Consider the following 16,891-nt stretch of genomic DNA (forward strand, 5'->3'; position numbering starts at 1 on the left):
GCGGGGGAGAGAGGTTTTGCTATAGGGTGCATGTGCTCACCAGAAAGACAGAGACGGAGAGACAGAAAGCAAGAAATTATCCCCCAGAGTGAATGGCCACATCGCAATCCCTTCTCCATTCTCCTCTCGGGATCTTGGGCACGCACACACACACACACGCCTGGCATGTCCAGGACTCGAACCGTGGTCAACTACATGGGAGTCCAGCAACATACCCAGTACGCCAACTGCGTAATCTTTTTTTAATGGCTGAATAGTATTCCGTTGTGCGTCGATAGCACATTTTCTTTAGCCAGCCATCTGTTGATGGACGCCTGGATGCATTCGATAGCTTGCTTCACAGCGGACATGGGACTGCGGGTGTCATTTTGACATTGGTATCTCTTTTCCTTTACATGGATACCCAGAAGGGGGATTTTTGCATCATCAGATAGTTCTATTTTCAGTTGTTTGAGGAATCTCCATACTTTTTTCCATAATGGCTGTGCTAGTTTACACCCCTCTAACAGTGTAAAAGAATTAAGATTCTCCCATTTTAACTGGCATTTGCAGACAACTGAACAGAGCTCCTGGGGTCAGGAAGACGCCCACCTGTGTTGCCTCACTGCTGGGAAGATGCTGCCACCTAGAGGACGTCAGGGGAAGAACCCTCCCAGGTCTTCACTGGTATCATTCTTTTCTATGAAGCCTTCTCTACCTATGACCAGCCTTCCCTCTCTTCCCAGTCACTCCCAGTTTGCCTCCCCTGCCTTACTTTTCCAAGTCCTTGGCACTTACAATTATTTGATGTTCTGTTTAATGCTCCTTTCCTGTCTTATCTGTCTCCTGGAGGGTGGGAGTCCCCATCTGGGGGTGCAGAGCTGCTGTGTGGTCCACCCTGTGTCTGCAGCCCCAGCACAGGCATGGCCCAGCATGGCGCCTCAGTGAACGCTGTGAGTGGACAGACAAGAGCCCTTTCCAGTCCTACATCCTGGCCCTGCTGGCCTCCATCCCCGCCTTGAGACTTTGCTGCAGCCTCAGACATGACCCCTTGACCAGTTGACTATTTACCCTACCTCTAACCTCAGCCACAAGAGGATCCAGAAACCCTTGGAGCTGTTAAAGTCATGCCAGGACAGAAACAGGAGGAGCGATGGCCAGAGTCCCAGGACACTGGTCTGTGAATAATCGGGGCAGGGTCGAGGAGGACTGGGCAGGGGGAGGAGGGCTGGGCAGGGGAGAGAAGGACTGGGCAGGGGGGATGGGGACTAGAAAGGGGGGGTGAGGGCTGGGCAGGGGGAGGAGGACTGGGCAGGGGGAGAAGGAGTGGGCAGGGGAGAGGAGGGCTGAGCAGGGGAGAGGAGGGTTGGGCAGGGGGGAGGAGGGCTGAGCAGGGCGGAGAAGGGCTGAGCAGGGAGGAGAAGGGCTGAGCAGGGAGGAGAAGGGCTGGGCAGGGGGGAGGAGGGCTGAGCAGGGAAAAGGGCTGGGCAGGGGGGTGAGGAGGGCTGGGCAGTGGAGAGCAGGACCTTGTAGTAGGAGGGAGACCACTCAGCAGAGTGGAGGACTATGCTGTGGAGAGGAGGAGCGTGAAGTGGACAGAGCACTGTGCTGTGGAGAGAATTGTTAGGTGAGCGCGTGCATACGTGTGCACGTGTGTGCGTGTGTGTTCACGTTCCGTCGTGGCCGTAGTAGAGTGTAGTCCTCAGTTCCTGCCTGCGGATGGCTGAGGGAGTCCCAAGAGCAAATGGCCACAGAGGTCCTCAGGGGAGCTGGGTGAGGACGTGGTTGTCTGCAGAGCTGCTCTCCACCCTGCGGAGGCACGCAGCCTGGGAGAGGGGTGGCAAGGCAGGGTGGGGACAGGGCAGGGGGCAGGATGAGCTCCAGAAGCAGGGTCCCCGTGGGGCTGAAGAATGGGCCCAGGTTCACGCCACCTGCTCCAGGCGCCCCATTCCAGGAAAGCAGCCAGTCACAGCCCAGGACAGAGCAGGGTCACCGGGGGCTCTCTGCACCGCAGACACCCCGAGACCTCAGCCAGGATGTTCTGTCCTCAGTCATCTCCGTGGTTCTGGTGAGCGCTGCAGGTGGGACTAGGGTAGTTTTGCAAAGCACTTAAAGCAAATGCTCTGAGGTCTCTTAAATCCTAATTCCCCTACATCTCTTTCTTTTTTGAAATGATCATTTCCTGCCCTGGAAAATGCTGTCTCCCAGCATTTCTGCAATTTTGAGAAGAGGAGGCTTCACATCAGCAAATTCCCCAAGTCCCTAACCTGGCCAGTATCCATTCTGCAGAACTGTGTAGACAGGTGGGGTCCTCCCCACACCGGCGTCTCCATTCCTCATCGTCTGGTCCTTCCCACAGGGAAGTGGAACCTGCAGTGCCCTGAGGGTAAGGCACGGACTGAGGGGGGCTGTCCTTGGAGACGCACCTTCAGAAGCCTCCTCACACGTTCAGCTCACAGCAGATGCCAGACAAGCTTCAAAAGTGGCCCAGTAATGACCAGAGATTTCCATGCTGGTAACGGGATCCCACCTGAGCTTTCCCAGGGGTGCGGGTCTGAGCTAGTCCTCCAGGCTTTGGGAAGTAGAAAGAAAACTTCAAGACCTCAAAGGCGAGATGCAGGAGGCTGCTGCTGTTGAACATGGTGTACTGCTTAATAGTAGAGTTCGTTTTGTTTCGTAATTTGCCAGAGAGCACAGCCGGAGAGAGAGAGAGAGAGAGAGAGAGAGAGAAAGCACCCTCCACAGGGAATGACTGAGCCAGCAATCCCTTCTCCTTCATCTCTCCCTCCATCCAGGATGTTGGGCACGCAAGCACACCCAGTCAGTGTGTTTCTCAAGCCACTGGATCTGGAACTCAAACTGCGGTTGGCCATGTGGGGTGCAGACACCTAACCACCTCACCACTGGCTGGGCTGGCTGACCTTGTTTAAAAGAGTACACTATGTGGGGGAATAGGGAGCATAGTGGCTAAGGTGCTGGATCCCACATGGCCAGATTCGGGGTGCAAATCCTGGACCTAGCAGCCTGAAAAACACGCTGGGTACTTGTGCCTACATGCCCGAAGTCCTGAGAGGAAAATGCAGAAGGGATTGCTGATTTCCTTGTCTCTGTCTCTCTCTGGCAAGCACATGTGCCCTATCATTTAAAAAAAGAAAGAAAGAAAGAAAGAAAAGTACACTATGTAATGACAAAGAAGCATAGTAAAACGGGCCAGTCGGTGATGCAGTAGCTGAGGCAGCTGGATCCCACAGGGCTGACTGCGCATTTTGAGTCCTGGATCCAGCTTCTTTTGTTTTGGAGAGGATTTTGCTATAGGGCACGTGCATTCGCCAGCCAGACAGAGAGAGACAGAGAGACAGAAAGTGAGAAATCACCTCCCAGGGGGTATGGCCACACCGCAATCCCTTCTCCTCCATTCTCCTCTTGGGATCTTGGGCATGCATACACACACACCCGGCATGAGTTTTAAGCCACCGGGTCCGGGACGTGAACCGCGTTTGACTACGTGGGAGTCCAGCAACATAGCCATTACGCTAACTGCTGGTCCCCTGGATCCAGCTTCTTGAAAAACTTAATGGCACATGTGCATTCTCAAAATCCTGAGAGGAGGATGAAAGATAAGGGACTGTGGTGGAGCCATCTCCCCAGGGGGTGGTTTTTTTACTTTCTTTTTCTATCTCTCTCCAGAAAGTGTATGTACCCTACAAAGAAAATAAAGAAAAGAGAGAAAGAAGAAAGGAAGAAAGGAAGAAAAGAAAGAAAGAGAAGAGAAAGAAAGAAAGAGAAATAAAGGAAGAAAAAAACACACAAACAAAAATAGTTACTAAACTAACGTGGTCCTTCCTACTTTTGCCTAAGGAAGACTTCCTTTAGAGAGTTTCCCTGGGTGGAGGAGGTGGAATGGATGGCGTTCTTGCTTAAAGTCTGTTTAGTGCTTGGGGCCTAGGAGTGCCATGGAGTCTCTACAGGAGTTTAGTGAGCCATAAAAACCCCATTTCCTGCTTGCACCGTCAGCCGTAAAATCACCCTCACGGCAGCCTATAAACAGCCCTTCACAGTCACCAGGCTCTGCAGGCCTGCAAGCAGGTGAACAAGCGTTAAGCAAAGGCCCCCTGAACAGCTTGGCCAGCTCTGCTCTGCTCTGACCCCTCGCAGGCTCCTGGCCTCTCTCAGTAGGGCCTCCGTAGGCCTGGCTTTCCCACTGAGTGGTGGCTGGAACAGCAGCCTTGATCCCCAGGAAAGGCCGAGGGTGCACAGGGAGCCCATGGTCTCAGGACCAAAGAGTCACCCTGAAAGTGAAGCATCAGCCCTCTCTCCTCGCCACACAAAGCTTGAGCATGCCCATCTTGGGGCCATGGGACAGCAGGAGCCTCTGGCCCCAATAACAACCCCCTACAGAGTAGGCTTTGCCCAGGCTGTGCCCTCTGGCCTGTTCAGGGGGACCTGCTGGGGTGAGAGGTCTCAGGAGCCTGGCCTGCACCTCTCCCCCTCTCAGAGCTGCTGCCTTCCAGGGCAGGCTCAGGGATTGCCTCTGCTCTCTGTACAGACCCCCCCTTCTCCCTGCAGCGTCCATGGCTTCCCTTGGAATCAGCCCTATCTGGTGCCTCCCATGGGCTGGTGGTGGTTTCCCATCTCTGCTGCTGGATCAAGGACCCTTCCAGGTAGTTGGTGTGCCTTTCTTCTGCCTGCACCTTCATGTACCCAACTCCATTCCAGGCCTGGACCAGGGCTTGGTGCCATTCCAAGGAAGAAAGGGATCAAGAAAGAGATAAAGACAAAGGTGAAGAAGGTGCAAGGGAGGGTCTAGCCGGGTGGAAGCCACCAGATTTCTAATGCAGACAGAGGTCTTGAATCTTCACTTCCTGAAATTTATTCTTCTGAGGATACAATACAGAGATTGCTTGGTATATTGATGAATCACGACAGAGACTCCCTGACTGGACAGGGAGTCAGGGGTCTCTGGGTGACTCTGGGCAAGTCCTTTCTTTAGAGCCTCAGTTGCTCTGTCTGTTGAGGTGGTTGGGAGTTTGTCTCTAGACTTCTCCACATCTAACATCCAGAGAACGAATGAAGGGCCTCTGTGGAGGCTGGTCTGTGTGTGCTCACATTCTGAGGTATTAGTATGTATTAGATGCTGGAGGAATTTCTGCCAGGAGGAAGGGAGGTTGGCCTCCACATCCTTAAGCCTCCTTTGGCTCCGAGTCTAGAATCACATGACGTCCATCCTGACTTCACACTGTGTGCTCTGCCACTCCTGCCATCTTCCCCATATTTGCCCTGTTGTTCCAGGCTAGGGCAAGGCAATGAGGGCAGGCAGGGCTCTGTGACTAGGAGGATGCCCAGAGAAGAGGGTTGAGTGGGGGAACCAGTGGGGAGGAGGGAAGCCCAAGGCACTCAGAAGCCAGCTTACCCTGAAAGCCCTGGGCTTTCACAGCAGTGGGGTGTGCGTTCTCGGGAGTTAGCTTGTGCCTTCCCAGGGTTATATGCCTAGTGCAGAGGAGCCAGGGCTTCTTCAGAACCAGAAGTGTCCACAGGTACGCACTGTGGAGGCTGAATGCTAACTGTGTGTGAAGTTCACAGCCTGCGCCATGGCACACAGCAGCCCTGCTCCACAGAAGCTCAGCAGTTTGGGTTCATTCTCAAAGTTGACCCAGGTAACCCTGTAGGGACTCTATAGGCCTCTCTTATGCTCTGATACCAACAGAGGCAAAGTAAATTAACTCAGTCTCTTTCTCTTTTTCTGTCCCTCATGCTAGCAAGTGGATGGACTTCAACACACCTGCAGTGGTTAGTAGATAATTTACATTCACAGATAAGCAGGACACATTCTTCTGTTCTTGTTAAAAAGAGCACATTGTACATTCAATCTTTTATTTTTCATTTTATTTATTCACTTATTTAGTGACAATCGAATCAAAGATATTAGCCATATGCATCATTTTTAGCAGGGAATTTTACACTCTTGGGTCTGTTAAGAGTCTCTTCCTTTTGCCCCTCCCACCCCAAAACTCTGGTATCTACACTTATCCTCCCTACTATTATAATCTTTAGAACTTTCCATTTCTGCCATAGAATGCAGACATTTGGTACATATTGAATGGGGATATACAATGTTTGTCTTTCAAAGTCTAGCTTACTTTTCTTAGAATTAAGTCTTCTATGTTCAACCACTTTGAGTCAAATGATAGTGTTTCATTCCTATGAATAGTATTCCATATTGCATATATACCATAACTTTTCAACCTGGTTATAATTATTGGGCACTTAGATTGATTTCATGTCTTTATAATAAACATGAAAGTGCAAGTGTCCCTCTGACTGCTTTCCTATCCTTTGGTAAATACCAAAGAATGGGTTTACTTGGTCATATGGTAATTCTATTTCTGTGCTTTCGAAGAACCTCCATTTTGTTTTCCACAGTGGCCATACCAATTTACATTTCACCAACAGTGTTGGAGGATTCCCTTTTCACCACAGCCTCATTAGCACTTGTCATTCTCCTTTTTTTTTTTTTTTGATCATAGATATTCTCATTAAGTGTCATCTTATTAATGATTTTTGCTCTTCATTTCCCTTATGATAAAAGATGTTGAATATTTTTTCATATGCATTTTTTCCACTTGTATGTCTTCCTTAAAAAGTTGTCTATTCAGATAATTTGTCCATTATTTAATTGTATTATTTGCTTTTTTGCAGGTAAGTTGTTCAAATTCCTTATATATTCTGGTCATCAATCCCTTTTCCAAAGCATAGTTTGCAAATATATTCGCCCATTCTGTGGGTTGTCTATACACACTATTTATTTTTTCCTTTACTATGCAGAAGCTTTTTAGTTTGATGTACATCCAATCTTTTAAATTGCATTTGTGAGTCTTGTAAATGATGTGGCCACTCATGCTTCCTGGATGTAATGCACCTTGAGTGCATCTCATGGCTTCTCACGCTATATAACCTTGTCCCCCAAAAGAGAGACAGCTGCTTGGGGCAGGATTTCTTTCTTTTTCTTTTCTTTCTTTCTTTTTCTTTTCTTTTCTTTTTTTTTTTTTTCTTTTTTTTTTTTTTTTTTTTTTTTTTTTTTTTTTTTTTTTTTTTTTTTTTTTTTTTTTTTGGTAGTTTCCAGAGGGCACATGTGCTTTCCGGAAAGAAAGAGAGAAAGAACGCTCCATGGAACCAGTAGTTGGTGTAATGGCTATGTCGCTGGACTCCATGTAGCTGATCGTGGTTCGAGTCCTAGACTCAGTGGCCTAAACTCATGCCGGGCATGTGTGGGTGTGTGCCCAAGATCCTGGGAGGAGAATGGAGGAGAAGGGATTGCAGCATGGCCATCCCCCTAGGGGGTGATTTTTCGCTTTCTGTCTCTCTGTTTCTTTCTGTCTTTCTGGCGAGCACATACACCCTATAGCAGAAACCTCTAAACAAACAAACAAACAAACAAAAACAACTCCCCAATAGTGTATAATTATGCTGCAATCTTTTTCCTTCATTTCTCCATCCCATCAGAATCTTGGGCATGCATACACTTGTACTTTGTGTGTTTTTCAGGCTATTGGGCCTGGGATTCAAACCTGAGTTGGTCTGATCTGGCTTCCATTTGTACTGAACCACTGCACACAGGACTGGTCCAACAGCCAGCTTACTTTACACACACCTTCTCTTCCCAGGCATTGTTTCCCAACGTGGTGCTAGGAACAGCTTAAATCTCTGCCTCTCAACTCTGTTCTCTTGCAGGGCCAGAAGCCAGCAGTGAGAAAGGCCAGCGTGTCTTTAAGTATTCCCATGAAACATACAGCCTCAGCTCCTGTCAAACTTCCTGACTTCAAATGCCTCCTTGAACTCTGGCACCTGGGACTCTCCCTTTCTTGCTCTCCAGTTCAGCTCTGTGTTCCTCCATGGAGGTGGAAAGGGGAGCATCTCTGCCTACCCTTCTGTCTGTCTGGCATTGGAGGGGAGCTCCATACAGGTGTTTGGGCCACCATGTTGACCAGAAGTCTCTCTAATCACTTCTCCATGGGCAGCTAGAGTGATTTTTAACATTTTTTCTCCTCTTTCTTTCTTTCTTTCTTTCTTTCTTTCTTTCTTTCTTTCTTTTACTGAGGTGTAATCTGCATATGCAAAATTCACCCTTTGCAGCATACAGCATACGTATATGTTCTGATAAATGCATACTGTTGTATAGCCACTACCGCAAGCAAGATAGAGAACGTCTCCAAAATGTTCCTCTCTGCCCTTTTATAATCAACCCCTTCCCCAGCTCCAACCCCAATTCCTGGAAACCACGGGTCTATTTCTGTCCCTTTTAATTTTACCTTTTCCAGAACATCACAAGAGGGGGTCATACAGAATAAAGCCCTTTTGCACCTGGCTCCTTTCTCTTAGCAGCATGCCTTGAGGTGTGTCCACGGGTCTGTTTCTGTCCCTATTAATTTTGCCTTTTCCAGAACATCACAAGAGGGGGGTCATACAGAATAAAGCCCTTTTGCACCTGGCTCCTTTCTCTTAGCAGCATGCCTTGAGGTGTGTCCGTGTGGGTGCATACGCAGAAGTCTGTCCCTCTTCTTTAGTGACTGCACACATGTACCGCAGGCCACTTGTCCATTCACCAATGAAGGACACTAGCGTCGTTTCCAGTTCTTGGTGACATGAACCAAACAATCACATACGGGATTTTATGTGAGCATAACTTTCACTCCTCTTGAGTCATATGGAAAGCATCTGTTGAATTGCCAGGCTGCCTTCCGGCGTGGTGGTGTCACCGAGCTTTCCCACCATCAGTGCAGGAGTTTCTAGCTGCTCTGCATCCTGGCCCACGCTTGGCATTGTTAGAGAGACTTTCTCAAGGTGTAAATCCAAGGATGTCAGGACCATTTAATGTCTCTTCGTTACTATCAGGCTAGGAATCTTGAGGTCTCCCAAGAGGCCTTGCACAGTTTTGCTCCACTCCAGCTCTCTCTTGCCTTTGCCCTTGTGCAGGTTGAGCCCTCCAGCCCCCCACCCATTATCTCTAGGGCAAGAGGGTGCTTTATTCTGCCTGGAGGTTTCACCTAGGAGCCTCTCTTCTGCTCTTTGCTGGGCTTAGTGCCCTCTCCACCTTCGTATTTCACCTCTAATATCCTCCCTCAGCAAATTCTCCTGACCCCCAAACTTCACCTGGGCAAGGGACGTGCTTCCTCTAGCACTCTGATTTTCCCTCCTGGCACTTATCACAACCTAGAAACACGTATTTATTCCCGTGATCGGGATATTAAGGCCTGTCTCTCCCTCTAGCCAATCATCTTCGCGATGGCAGGAGCACCGTCTGGTTCACTTATCTTTCTCTAGGTTCGCGAGCATGTGGTGAGTAGTCGATACTATTTGTCATAATGTTGTGTGAGTGGCTGACTGAGATTCCCTGTAGCTGGGATGGTCCAAAGAAGACTGGGAACTTTCTATGGCCCTGGCAGGAGTCATTGGTGTACAACGAGTTTTCCACGGTACCTAGAACTCTTGCAGCCATTGTCGGCTCTGTCAAACACCCTGCTAGATAGAGGGTTTGTGCTTGTCGCCCCTTCCTGGAACCTATCCTGCCCAACTTGGGACTAGCCATCTGGCCCATCCTCACTCTCTTTATGGTGGGTCCACTCTCTGGCATTAGTTTTTTCAGTTTATCTATTTATTATCTTGGGAGAGAGAGGAGAGACAAATACTATTAGTAGAATTTTTTTTTGGAGAAGTTTTTGCTATAGGGTGCATGTGCTCACCAGAAAGAGAGAGGCAGAGAGACAGAAAGCAAGAAATCACCCCCCGCCCCAGGGGGGATGGCCACATCACAATCCCTTCTCCTCCGTTCTCTTGGGATCTTGGTCATGCATGTACACACGCCTGGAGTGAGTTTAAGCCATTGGGTCCGGGACTCAAACCGCGATCGGCTACATGGGAGTCTAGCTAACTGCTTGTCCGCCCTTAGAATTTCACACATGAGCCCCCTGAGCCTTCCCAGCCAGGATCATGCACACGTATATGCTTCAGGGAGCTACATGTAAACCCAAGAACCAAACCCCGATCTTTCACGTGTCTTCCAACATTACCACACATTACTATTACTGGCTATTACTGCACCACCATGGCTGGGCATGCTCTCTGGCATTTGCAAGTAGCTTTGCTCATTTTTTTCTATCAGACTTTGTACAATATTTTGTTTTGTGTTTTTCATCTTTGTCTTTTATGAAACATTTTGACATTAAAAAAAAAAAAAGCACAGAGGATAATATAGTGAACATCCAAGTTTTCACCACTCAGGATAAGAGACAAACCATTATAGGGAACCAGCAGTTAGCATAATGGCTATGTCGCTGGACTCCCACGTAGTTGACCGCGGTTCACGTCCCGGACCTGATGGCTTAAAACTCACGCTGGGTGCGTGTGCGTGCGTGCCCAAGATCCCGAGAGGAGAATGGAGGAGAAGGGATTGCGGCGTGACCATCCCCCCTGGGGGGTGATTTCTCGCTTTCTATCTCTCTGTCTCTCTCTGTCTGGCGAGCGCACATGCCCTATAGCAAAAACCTCTCCAAAAAAAAAACAAAGAGACAAACCATTATAGATACAGTTCAAAACCCCGTGTTCATTCCCACTCTTCTCTGAAAGTAACCAGGGAAATCTGGAATTGAATGGTTATTATTTTTATATGTGTTTTTGTATTTTTTGCTACGTATGTGTTTTTATGTACTTTTTTAAAAAGGTTTTTGTCATAGGGCGTGTGTGCTTGCCAAAGAGAGATAGAAAGAGAAAGTGAGAGGAAAAGTGAAAAATCAACACCCAAGGGGATGACCAGGCCACAATCCCTTCTCCTTCATTCTCCTCTCAGGATCTTGGGCATGCATACACATGTGCCCAATGTGATTTTCAAGCCACTGGGTCCAGGACTCAAACCACGGTCAGCTATCTGGGAGTCCAGCATCTTAGCCATTATGCCCCTGCTGGCCCCTGTACTGAATTTTTAATGTTTTGAATTCTATATAAATACAAGAGGATTGCAGGAAGTTCATGAAAAACTAGAATTAAAGTATGAGTTTATTTTGGTGCAAAAAAACATGTGAAATCCGTGCATAGTTTTTTTTTTATATATAATATACATTTCCATGACCTGTTTGAAGAACTCTCATATTATCATATTATATGCATTTTTTATTAACTCAGTCTTCTTCCCAACATGGCACCCATGAGCGTTATTTGTATTCTCTATATAGCTTTAGTTCACTGATTGTTCCTTGTGTATAATATGATGTTATTCAGGGACCAGCAGTTAGCGTAATAGCTATGTCGCTGGACTCCCACGTAGTCGACCGCGGTTTGCATCCCAGACCCGGTAGCTTAAACTCACGCTGGGCGTGTATGCGTGCATGCCCAAGATCCCGAGAGGAGAATGGAGGAGGAGGGATTGTGGCGTGGCCACCCCCCTTGGGGGGTGATTTCTCACTTTCTGTCTCTCTGTCTCTCTGTCTGGCGAGTGCACGTGCCCTATGTCAAAAACCTCTCCAAAAAAAAAATATGATGTTATTCAAATACACCATTATTAGTTCTTTATCCTCCTGCCCATGGGCAATGACATTGTTTCCAATTTTCTAATAATAAACAATGTTAAAGCGAGTATTCCTATAAGTCTTCCTTCTGCACAAGAGTTGTTCTAGAATGTACCCAGGAGTGGAGAGCCCTACTGTGAGAGATGCACACCGTAAGGTATTGTGAATGACTGTTGCACCTGCAGCATTGAAGGAGAGTTTATTCTTCATTTTTGCTATCACTTGGTATTTTATCTGACTTTTAATTTTTGCGACAGTGGGAGTCAGATGAAAACGCATAATGAGATTAATTTGCATTTCCCTAATTACACACAAAATGGATCATCTTTTCATCAATGCCTTTCATGTTGCTACTGTTTTTTTTTTTTTTTTTATGAGAGAGAGAGGGATTTTTGCTACAGGGTGCATGCACTTGCTGGAGAAACAGAAGTGAGAAATCACTCCTCCCTTCCCCCCAGGAAGGATGGTCATGCCACAATCCCTTCTCCTCCATTTTCCTCCTCAGATCTTGGGTACGCACACACACATGCCCGGCGTTAGTTTTAAGCTGACAGGTCCGAGGTTCAAACTGAGGTCGATTACATGGGAGTCCAGCAACATAACCATTACACCGTCTGCTGGTCCCATGCTACTACTTCTAAGAAATGTCTTTTCCTGGGTTTTGCCCATTTTACTGCTGTGTTGTCTGTCCTGTTCTTAGCGCATCTTCAAAGTACCTGTGTGTCGCTGACTGAATTCTGTGTCGTCATCTATAAGGAAGAGTTCCTCTCCCAGTCAGCAGCTCATCTCTTCACTCTGTAGAGACTTTCGGCCCACAAACATTTTAAATGTGAAAAGAGAGTCAAATTTGTCAAGATTTTTCTTTCATGGCTTGTGCTTTCTGTGTTTCATTGAAGATATTTTTCCCTGCTCTTCAGCTGTTTCACGTGGAGGTCATTAACTCATAGGACTTCTTCCTATGCTGGTTAGGAGTGAGGCTCTAATGTAATCTTCTCCATAACCAGTCTTCTGGACATGATTGATTGACTGGTCCATTCTTTCGCATTGATTTGCAAGGCCGCCTTTGGCAAGTGTAAAGCCTCCTTATTCTGTGGGAATACAAAGTTTCCACCTGTTTCTGGTCCAACATAACCATTACACCGTCTGCTGGTCCCATGCTACTACTTCTAAGAAATGTCTTTTCCTGGGTTTTGCCCATTTTACTGCTGTGTTGTCTGTCCTGTTCTTAGCGCATCTTCAAAGTACCTGTGTGTCGCTGACTGAATTCTGTGTCGTCATCTATAAGGAAGAGTTCCTCTCCCAGTCAGCAGCTCATCTCTTCACTCTGTAGAGACTTTCGGCCCACAAACATTTTAAATGTGAAAAGAGAGTCAAATTTGTCAAGATTTTTCTTTCATGGCTTGTGCTTTCTGTGTTTCATTGAAGATATTTTTCCCTGCTCTTCAGCTGTTTCACGTGGAGGTCATTAACTCATAGGACTTCTTCCTATGCTGGTTAGGAGTGAGGCTCTAATGTAATCTTCTCCATAACCAGTCTTCTGGACATGATTGATTGACTGGTCCATTCTTTCGCATTGATTTGCAAGGCCGCCTTTGGCAAGTGTAAAGCCTCCTTATTCTGTGGGAATACAAAGTTTCCACCTGTTTCTGGTCTCCATTCTGTTCCCTTCATTCATGCGCCTATCCTTTTTCTCATAGCACACCATCTTAATGACGCTGGCTTTACATTAAATCTGAACGCCTGCAAGACAGGCACCGTTAACCTCCTAATTGCCTGGCTATTCTTGCTCTTTCATATATATTTTTAGAATCCACTTGTCAAGTATAATGGAAAACCTTTTGGGGATTTGGATTGAAATTGAATTGAATTTAGAAACAGATTTGGAGAAAATAGACATCTCTTTGAGATTCCATCTACCCATCTATGGACATAGTTTATTTCTCCATTGTTGTGAACTTCTTTGAGGGTTTTCGCAAAATTCATGTACCTTTTGATACGTTTATTCCTTTGTTTACTTATTTTTGTTGCTATATTTAATGGATTTTTTTTAGAATTATGTGTTTAGTTTTCTTTACTATTAATATTCTAATATTTGCTGTAGAGCATGTGGGCTCACCAGAGAGAGAAAAAAAGAAAAAGTCCCACGTCCGGGACTTGAACTGCTGTTGACCATGTGGGAGTCCAGCACCTTAACCACTAAGCCATCTGCTGGCCCCTAAATGGGATTTAAAAAAACAAACAAACAAAACACTTTTTCTAGTTGTTTGCTGCTAGGATATAGAAATGAATTTCATCTTTGTTTATTGAGCTTATATCCAACAACCTTACCGAATTCTTGGCTCTAGTCATTGGTCTGTAGTTCTCTATGTAGATAATTCTGTATCTTTCTATTCAATTCTTATTTATTTCTTTTTCATCTTTTACTGTGCTTTTTCAATATTTTTATTCAATACAGAGATGTTTTATTCAAAACAGAGATGTTTTACTCAATATTTTTATTCAATATTGAATAAAAACAGAGACAGTGGATATTTTCTACTGATGCGTTTTTAAAGGAGATGTTTATTTGGATTTTTAAAAAATACTTTTCCCTTCTTTATTCCTTATTTTACAAGTTTTCTGTAACTGATATGCAGTATATTTATCTTCTCTTTTCTTTTATATAGAAAAAATTCAAGTTTGTAAAAATTGAGTGAATAATTGGATTAACCCCTACATACCTCCCCAACTATGATCACCAGCCTTTGTTTGGAACACGGGTTTCATCTCTCTATACATCAGTCTACACACATTAAAGCAAGCTACAGACATCATGGCATTCAACCTAAACACTTCATTATACATATTTCAAGAATAAGGATGTTTTTCTTTCTTTCGAGACATTTTTTTGCTGTAGGGTGTGTGTGCTTGCCAGAGAAACAGAGAGAGGCAGAGAGCACACACACCCCTCCCTGGGTGGGGGTAATGGTGACGGCCATGGTGCAATCCCTGCTCCTCCATTCTCCTCTCGGGATTTTGGGCACACACGCATACACATCCTGAGTGAGTTTCAAGCTGCCAGGTCTAGGATTTGAACTGCATTCAGTTATGTGGGAGCCCAGAGCCTTAACCACTATGCCACCTGCTGGCCCTAGTAAGGACGTTTTATACACAACCTCATTAGTATCATCACAGCTGAAAATAGCAATTTTAATTCAATAACTTCACCCAACTGACAGTTACTACTTGAAATCCCACAGTTACCTTCAAAATGTTTTTTATACCAACAACCTCTCAAAAAAAAAAAATAATCTGGAATTCAATCAGTTTCACTCACTGCATTTGGCTACTATGGCTCTTTGGTCTTCCCCAATCTAGAATATTTCTCTTCTCTTCCTTGGCTCTTGATTTGCCTTCTTTCAAATGAGTATTCTATGGAGAATGGCATCCATGCTGTTGTATACAACAAGAATTCGTTCAGTCTCGTTGCGGTACCATGTCCCCTAGCTGTGACTCTGTCACAAATTATTTCCCCATTCTACTGGTGTTATTTGGATATTCTCCGATATTTTGTTCTTATTAAGAATTCTGTAAGTAACATTGTCGTCCCTGGCTCTTGGTGAACCCAGGAGGCTGGACCTAGGAGGAACATCCTTGGTGGGTCACGGGATAGGCACGTATCTGGTTTTAGCAGATTCAGAACTTTCCGAAGTCATTATACCAGCTCGTCCTCTCACACCTATGAGTACTCTGCTTGCTCCAGGGGGTTTATCTGTCTTTTTCATTCTTGTCAGTCTGGGTGATGAGTTTTATTTTCTTATTAGGCTTTTATTCCTCATTCCAAGATGATTGTTAAAAATTGAGCACCTTTAGGGCCAGCGGGTGGGTGGCATGATGGTTAAGGCTCTGGATTCCCACATAGCTGCCTGAGGTTCAAGCCCCAGACCTGGAGGCTTGAGAATCATGCTGGGCACATGTGTGTGCATGCCCAAAATCTCAGGAGGAAAAAGGGAGGAAAAGGGACTGTGGCATGGCCATCCCTCCTAGGGGATTATTTCTCACTTTCTCTCTGTCTCTCTCTGTCCCTCTCCAGTGAGACACACCCTATGACAAAAAAAAAAAAAAAGTTGAGCACCTTTTCTCATGTCAGTGCATCAAAGTCGGGAAAAATTTCTATCTTTTAATATTTAGATATTTTAAAACTTATTCCAATACTATTTTATACTTTTCAGTAAGGATATCTTGTACATCCTTGATGAAATCTATGTCTAGATAATTGATGTTTTGAGATGCTTCAATAATAGGTTTCGCTTCGAAATGTTTGCTCTCTCTGTGTCATTTCTGGCCTATAGAAACCCAGCTGAGTTTTTATATTGGTTTTGAATCCAGTAACCTTTCATAATTCTAACAGTTTGTCAATTCTTTAAAATCACCTACAGGTACACTCATATCCCTTACGCCTGATGGCAGATTGGTTTTTTCTTTTCCAGTATTTACATCATTTTTTAAAAAAATGTATTTGCCTTACACCATTGGCTAGCACCTCTGGTACGGGTTGGATGGAAGTCACCAGAGTGTGCATCCTTGTCATCTTCCCAGCCACGGAAGGGGACATTTTCAATGATTTGGCATTAGGCATGATATTTTCCATGAGTTGCTTTTTCTTTTTTTTTTTTTTGTAGCTCTCTCTTATCAAGTTGAGAAAGTTTTCTCCCATTCCTCATTTCCCAAGAGCTTTATTTTTATTATAAATGGGTATTAAATTTTATCAAATGATTGTTAATGTGTCAGAGTGATCTTATGAGGTTTTTTTTCTTTGTTGATCTATTCATGTGGTGAATTATGCTGAGTAATTCTTCATGTTACACCAACTTCGCATGCCTACAACGCATCTCCCTTGGCTATGTGTTATTCTCTTTATATAGTGCTACACTTGATTCCCTACCATTTGAAAATGTTTGCGTGTATGTTTTTCTAAAGAATTATTTTATTTAACTTTTTTATTTGTTTTAATTTTACCAGAAAGGGAGAAAGAGCGAGCGAGAGAGAGCAAGTGAGAAAGCAAGTTACTGGTCCCAGATTCGAACTGTGGTCAGCCATGTGGGAGTCCAGCACCCTTAACCACCACACCCCCCTGCTGGCCTTGATTTTTGTAAATATGTTTACAAAGATAATTATGTATATATTTTTTTCTTTCTGTAATGTCCTTTTCAAGTTCTGGTATCCAAGTTATGCTGCTCTCATGAAATGAGTTGGGAACTATCCTCTCTTTTTCTGTTCTATGGAAGAATTTCTGTAATGTGGTATTATCTCTTTCCTTAAATGTACAGAATTCTCCCATGAAATCATTTGAGTGCAAAGTTTTCTTTGTGGGAATG

This window comes from Tupaia chinensis, unplaced genomic scaffold (genome assembly GCF_000334495.1).
Source record: "Tupaia chinensis unplaced genomic scaffold, TupChi_1.0 Scaffold000561_1, whole genome shotgun sequence".
Lineage (NCBI taxonomy): Eukaryota > Metazoa > Chordata > Mammalia > Scandentia > Tupaiidae > Tupaia > Tupaia belangeri.